Source organism: Lagenorhynchus albirostris, chromosome 18, assembly GCF_949774975.1.
Source record: "Lagenorhynchus albirostris chromosome 18, mLagAlb1.1, whole genome shotgun sequence".
Taxonomy (NCBI): domain Eukaryota; kingdom Metazoa; phylum Chordata; class Mammalia; order Artiodactyla; family Delphinidae; genus Lagenorhynchus; species Lagenorhynchus albirostris.
In genome coordinates, this window is record NC_083112.1 from 35,840,217 (window position 1) to 35,847,878 (window position 7,662).

Sequence of the window (7,662 nt, forward strand, 5' to 3'; positions counted from 1 at the left end):
TATTAAGAGAACACTATTTTAAAATTATCACTTAGCCCTTGGGTCTATAATAATTACACTGATATTTTTTTCTATCACACCTTAGTGGTATAATTTCTCATGATATCAAATTTCTGTTCCACATTATCTGTTCACTGAACAAATACATCCCACTGTGATGTTGATTTATCCACAAACTGTGGGTTCCTGAAATCCACAGCTGTAATCTCGGGGAATGTCAGAGCTAGTCTGAAAACATGGTGTGCGGGAGATGACTACAGGAGCTTCTGTGAATGCCACAGGGATTTAAAGTCTACTCTTAAGGCAATGTCTGCCTTGGCCTTGAATGTTATTCATAGATATAGAGGAAAACAAAGTTGAGCAAAGCCAGGCCCCATGTTTCTGCATATCAGTTTCTTAAATTTTATATATTCCCAAAGTCACATATTTGCACTCTGCTTTCCTAAATTAGTTTTATTGTTTGTTTTCATTTAAAGTTTCATTTTGCATACCTGGGTAAGAAAAACAAAAACAGGGTTAGCATAAAATCTACTCAACCACTATCACAGAATCTGCCTATATTTGTCTCTTCTAAGAATAAAAATATTTTTGCCAATAATACAGCAATAGACTGTTTATGATCTCACCTCTGCCACATCAGAGTCTTCAGGCTTTTCTCACAAAATTTTCTCCAAAAATAATGTATTCTTAAATATATTCAGATGATCCCACATCAACCCCCGACATGTAAATTGTTCAGATGGAATATGATGACCTCATCTTTGTAATTTTCTTTCTCCCACGTCAAGAGGAAAACAAACTAAAAATTTTTAAGGGCTTTGCAAATTTTTATCTCTTTTTCCGCTGCATGTGACTACCTCATCCATCTCAGATTTCTCTGGATTCAGTTGACTGTTGACCAGTAGTAAGAATCTTATTTTCACTCACTGGAATCCCTGCATTTATAACTTACCAAACTAAAGTTACATTTATACCACTGTAATCAAAGAAAAGGCCAATCTTATGTACATCCCCAATAATAAAGTACACAGTAAGACATTTCTCTTACTTCAGGAGTTCCTATGTCTTAAGTAACCTAGCTCCTGACCCCCTGAGCCTGCTGTACTTAGCTCAGAACTTGAGAGTAGCTAAGCTTAGTATTAATGTGAGGAAATGATAACAGTGAGTAAACGAGTAGGACATCAAAGAAAAAAATGTGAAAATATAAGGTCATTTATTTGGATCAACAAATTCAGAAATGGGGAAGTTGAAGAACAGGGAAGAATGAGTTTAAGGCACCATAATTCTGTCTGCTGTCTTAGCTTCTCAATGTAGATATAATCTCCTGGGTGAGGAGACAGTAAAAGCAGCAAAAAATATGGATAGTGATGTTTGTTCTTCCTTATGAGGAGAGGGGACAAAAAATGACCATATTACTCACCTAAAAATTTATTCTTGAACACCAAAAAAGTATTACATACATATTAACAAATTGATATCATTGAACATTTCAATAGAATTCATCAGAGACCAAGAAAAAGGAGGCAAATATCAATGTGATCATTATCAAAGGACACAAAAAATTCATTTATTAGAATTACCTTTATTATTATTATTTTTAACATCTTTATTGGAGTATAATTGCTTTACAATGGTGTGATAGTTTCTGCTTTATAAGAAGTGAATCAGTTATACATATACATATGTTCCCATATCTCTTCCCTCTTGTGTCTCCCTCCCTCCCACCCTCCCTATCTCACCCTTCTAGGTGGTCACAAACCACCTAGCTGATCTCCCTGTGCTATGCAGCTGCTTCCCACTAGCTATCAATTCTACATTTGATAGTGTATATATGTCCATGCCACTCTCTCACTTTGTGACAGCTTACCCTTCCCCCTCCCCATATCCTCAAGTCCATGCTCTAGTAGGTCTGTGTCTTTATTTCTGTCTTACCCCTAGGTTCTTCATGATACCTTTTTTTTTTCTTAGATTCCATATATATGTGTTAGTGTATGGTATTTGTTTTCCTCCTTCTGACTTACTTCACTCTGTATGACAGACTCTAGGTCTATACACCTCACTACAAATAACTCAATTTCATTTCTTTTTATGGCTGAGTAATATTCCATTGTATATATGTGCCACATCTTCTTTATCCATTCATCTGTTGATGGACACTTAGGTTGCTGCCATGTCCTGGCTATTGTAAATAGAGATGCAATGAACATTGTGGTACATGACTCTTTTTGAATTATGGTTTTCTCAGGGTATATGCCCAGTAGTGGGATTGCTGGATCATAAGGTAGTTCTATTTGTAGTTTATTAAGGAACCCCCATACTGTTGTCCATAGTGGCTGTATCAATTTACATTCCCAGCAACAGTGCAAGAGTGTTCCCTTTTCTCCACATGCTCTCCAGCATCTATTGTTTCTAGATTTTTTGATGATGGCCATTCTGACAAGTGTGAGATGGTATCACATTGTAGTTTTGATTTGCATTTCTCTAATGATTAATGATGTTGAGCATTCTTTCATGTGTTGTTGGCAATCTGTATATCTTCTTTGGAGAAATGTCTATATGGTCTTCTGCCCATTAGGTTGTTTGATTTTCTGTTATTGAGCTGCATTAGCTGCTTGTAATTTTGGAGATTAATCCTTTGTCAGTTGCTTCATTTGCAAATATTTTCTCCCATTCTGAGGGTTGTCTTTTGGTCTTCTTTATGGTTTCCTCTGCTGTGCAAAAGCTATGAAGTTTCATTAGATCCAATTTCTTTATTTTTGTTTTTATTTCCATTTCTCTAGAAAGTGGGTCAAAAAGGATCTTACTGTGATTTATGTCATAGAGCTTTCTGCCTATGTTTTCCTCTAAGAGTTTGATAGTGTCTGGCCTTACATTAAGGTCTTTAATCCATTTTGAGTTTATTTTTGTGTATTGTTTTAGGGAGTGTTCTAATCTCATACTTTTACATGTACCTGTCCAGTTTGCCCAGCACCACTTAATGAAGAGGCTGTCTTTTCTGCACTATATATTCTTGCCTCTTTTATCAAAGATAAGGTGACCATATGTGCGTGTGTTTATCTCTGTGCTTTCTATCCTGTTCCATTGATCTATATTTGTGTTTTTGTATCAGTCCCATACTTTCTTGATTATTGTAGCTTTGTAGTATAGTCTGAAGTCAGGGAGCCTGATTCCTCCAGCTCTGTTGTTCGTTCTCAAGATTGTTTTCTCTATTCGGGGTCTTTGGTGTTTCATACAAACTGTGAAATTTTTTTTCTAGTTCTGTGAAAAATGCCACTGGTAGTTTGATAGGGATTGCATTAAATCTGTAGATTGCTTTGGGTAGTAGAGTCATTTTCACAATGTTGATACTTACAATCCAAGACATGGTATATCTCTCCAACTATTTCTATCATCTTTAATTTCTTTCATCAGTGTCTTATAATTTTCTGCATACAGGTTTTTTGTCTCCTTAGGTAGGTTTATTCCTAGATATTTTATTCTATTTGTTGCAATGGTAAATGGGAGTGTTTTCTTAATTTCTCTTTCAGACTTTTCATCATTAGTTTATAAGAATGTCAGAGATTTTGGGGCATTAATTTTGTATCCGTCTACTTTACCAAATTCATTGATTAGCTCTAGTAGTTTTCTGGTAGCATCTTTAGGATTCTCTATGTATAGGATCATGTCATCTGCAAACAGTGACAGCTTTACTTCTTCACTTCTGATTTGGATTCTTTTTATTTCTTTTTCTTTTCTGATTGCTCTGGCTAGAACTTCCAAAACTATGTTGAATAAGAGTGGTGAGAGTGGACAACCTTGCCTTATTTCTGATCTTACTGGAAATGGTTTCAGTTTTTCACCATTGAGGATAATGTTGGCTGTGGGCTTGTCATATATGGCCTTTGTTATGTTGAGGAAAGTTCCCTCTATGCTTACTTTCTGCAGGGTTTTTATCATAAATGTGTGTTGAATTTTGTTGAAAGATTACTCTGCATCTATTGAGATGATCATATGGTTTTTCTCCTTCAATTTTTTAATATGGTGTATCACATTGATTGATTTGCATATATTGATGAATCCTTGCATGCCCGGAATAAACCCCACTTGATCATGGGATATGATCCTTTTAATGTGCTGTTGGATTCTCTTTGCTAGTATTTTGTTGAGGATTTTTGCATCTATGTTCATCAGTGATATTGGCCTGTAGTTTTCTTTCTTTGTGACATCTTTGTCTGGTTTTGGTATCAGGGTTATGGTGGCCTCATAGAATGAGTTTGGGAGTGTTCCTCCCTCTGCTATATTTTGGAAGAGTTTGAGAAGGATAGGTGTTAGCTCTTCTCTAAATATTTGATAGAATTCACCTGTGAAGAATCTGGCCCTGGGCTTTTGTTTGTTGGAAGATTTTTAATCAGTTTCAGTTTCAGTGCTTGTGATTGGCCTGTTCATATTTTCTATTTCTTCCAGGTTCAGTTGTGGCACATTGTGCATTTCTAATAATTTGTCCATTTCTTCCAGGTTGTCCATTTTATTGGCATAGATTTGCTTGTAGTAATCTCTCATGATCTTTTGTATTTCTGCAGTATCAGTTGTTACTTCTCCTTTTTCATTTCTAATTCTATTGATTTAAGTCTTCTCTCTTTTTTCTTGATGAGTCTGTCTAATGGTTTATCAATTTTGTTTATCTTCTCAAAGAACCAGCTTTTAGTTTTATTGATCTTTGCTATCGTTTCCTTCATTTCTTTTTCATTGATTTCTGAACTGGTTTTTATGATATCTTTCCTTCTGCTAACTTTAGGGGTTTTTTGTTCTTCTTTCTCTAATTGCTTTAGGTGCAAGGTTAAGTTGTTTATTTGAGATGTTTCCTGTTTCTTAATGCAAGATTGTATTGCTATAAACTTCCCTGTTAGAACTGCTTTTGCTGCATCCAATAGGTTTTGGGTCATCGTGTCTCCATTGTCCTTTTTTTCTAGGTATTTTTTGATTTCCTCTTTGATTTCTTCAGTGATCACTTCGTTATTAAGCAGAGTAGTGTTTAGCCTCCATGTGTTTGTATTTTTTACAGATATTTTCCTGTAATTGATATCTAGTCCATAGCACTGTGGTCGGGAAAGATACTTGATATGATTTCAATTTCCATAATTTTACCAAAGGTAGAATTGTGAACCAGGATATGACCTATCCTGGAGAATGTTCCATGAGCACTTGAGAAAAATGTGTATTCTGTAGTTTTTGGATGGAATGACCTATAAATATCAATTAAGTCCATCTTGTTTAATGTATCATTTAAAGCTTGTGTTTCCTTGTTTATTTTGATTTTGAATGATCTGTCCATTGGTGAAAGTGGGGTGTTAAAGTCCCTTACTATGATTGTGTTACTGTCAATTTCCCCTTTTATGGCTGTTAGTATTTGCCTTATGTATTGAGGTGCTCCTATGTTGAGTGCATAAATATTTACAATTGTTATATCTCTTCTTGGATTGATCCCTTGATCATTATGTAGTGTCCTTCTTTGTCTCTTGTAATAGTCTTTATTTTAAAGTCTATTTTGTCTGATATGAGAATTGCTACTTCAGCTTTCTTTTGGTTTCCATTTGCATGGAATATCTTTTTCCATCCCCTCACTTTCAGTCTGTATGTGTCCATAGGTCTGAAGTGGGTCTCTTGTAGACGGCACATATACAGGTCTTGTTTTTGTATCCATTCAGCCAGTCTGTGTCTTTTGGTGGGAGCATTTAATCCATTTCCATTTTAGGTAATTATCAATATGTATGCTCCTATTCCCATTTACTTAATTGTTTTTGGTTTTTTTTTTTTTTTTTTTGGTCGTTCTTTTCCTTCTCTTATGTTTCTTGCCCAGAGAACTTCCTTTAGCATTTGTTGTAAAGCTGGTTTGGTGGTGCTGAACTCTCTCAGCTTTTGCTTATCTGTAAAGGTTTTAATTTCTGCATCAAATCTGAATGAGATCCTTGCCAGGTAAAGTAATCGTGGTTGCAGGTTTTTCTCCTTCATCACTTTAAATATGTCCTGCCACTCCCTTCTGGCTTGCAGAGTTTCTGCTGTAAGATCAGCTGTTAACCTATGGGGATTCCCTTCTGTGTTAGTTATTGTTTTTCCCTTGCTGCTTTTAATATGTTTTCTTTGTATTTAATTTTTGACAGTTTGATTAATATGTGTCCTGGCATGTTTCTCCTTGGATTTATCCTTATGGGACTCTCTGTGCTTCCTGGACTTGATTAATTATTTCCTTTCCCATATTTGGGAAGTTTTCAACTATAATCTCTTCAAATATTTTCTCAGTCCCTTTCTTTATCTCTTCTTCTTCTGTGACCACTATAATTTGAATGCTGGTGCATTTAATGTTGTCCCAGAGGTCTCTGAGACTGTTTTCAGTTCTTTTCATTCTTTTTTCTTCTTCATTCTGCTCTGCAGTAGTTATTTCAACTATTTTATTTTCCAGGTCACTCATCCGTTTATCTGCCTCAGTGATTCTGCTATTGATCCCATCTAGAGTATTTCTTTTTTTAATTTTTTAAATTTTTTCAGTATGTGGGCCTCTCACTGTTGTGGCCTCTCCTGTTGTGTAGCACAGGCTCCAGACGTGCAGGCTCAGCGGCCATGGCTCACGGGCCCAGCTGCGCGGCATGTGGGATCTTCCCAGACCGGGGCACGAACCTGTGTCCCCTGCATCGGCAGGCAGACTCTCAACCACTGCGCCAGCAGGGAAGCCCCAATCTAGAGTATTTTTAATTTCAATTTTTGTGTTGTTCTTTGTTATTTGTTTCATCTTTAGTTCTTCTAGGTCCTTGTTAAATGTTTCTTGCATGTTGTCTATTTTATTTCCAAGATTTTGGATCATGTTTACTATCATTATTCTGAATTATTTTTCAGGTAGACTGCCTATTTCCTCTTCATTTGTTAGGTCTGGTGGGTTTGTACCTTGCTCCTTCATCTGCTGTGTGTTTTTCTGTCTTTTCATTTTGCTTATCTTACTGTGTTTGGTGTCTCCTTTTCACAGGCTCAAGGTTCATAGTTCCCCTTGTTTTTGTTGTCTGTCCCCAGTGGCTAAGCTTGGTTCAGTGGGTTGTGTAGGTTTCCTGGTGGAGGGGACCTGTGCCTGTCTTCTGGTGGGTGAAGTTGGATCTTGTCTTTCTGGTGGGCAGGTCCACGTCTGGTGGTGTGTTTTGGGGTTTCTGTAGCCTTAGGATGATTTTAGGCAGCCTCTCTGCTAATGGTTGGGGCAGTTTTCCTGTCTTGCTAGTTGTTTGGCATTGGGTGTCCAGCACTGTAGCTTGCTGGTCGTTGAGTGAAGCTGGGTGCTGGTGTTGAGATGGAGATCTCTGGGAGATTTTCGCCATTTGATATTACGTGGAGCTGAGAGGTCTTTTGTGGACCAGTGTTCTGAACCTGGTGCTCCCACGTCAGGGGCAAAGCCCTGATGCCCAGCTGCAGCACCAAGAGACTGTCCTCCACATGGCTCAGAATAAAAGGGGGAAAAATAGAAAGAAAGAAAGAAGGAGGATAAAATAAAGTAAGATAAAATAAAATGAAGTTATTAAAATAAAAAATAATTATTAAAAAAAATTTTTTAAGTAAAAAAGAAAAAAAAAACTGGACGGTCAGAACCCTAGGACAAGTGGTGAAAGCAAAGCTATACAGACAAAATCTCACACAGAAGCATACACA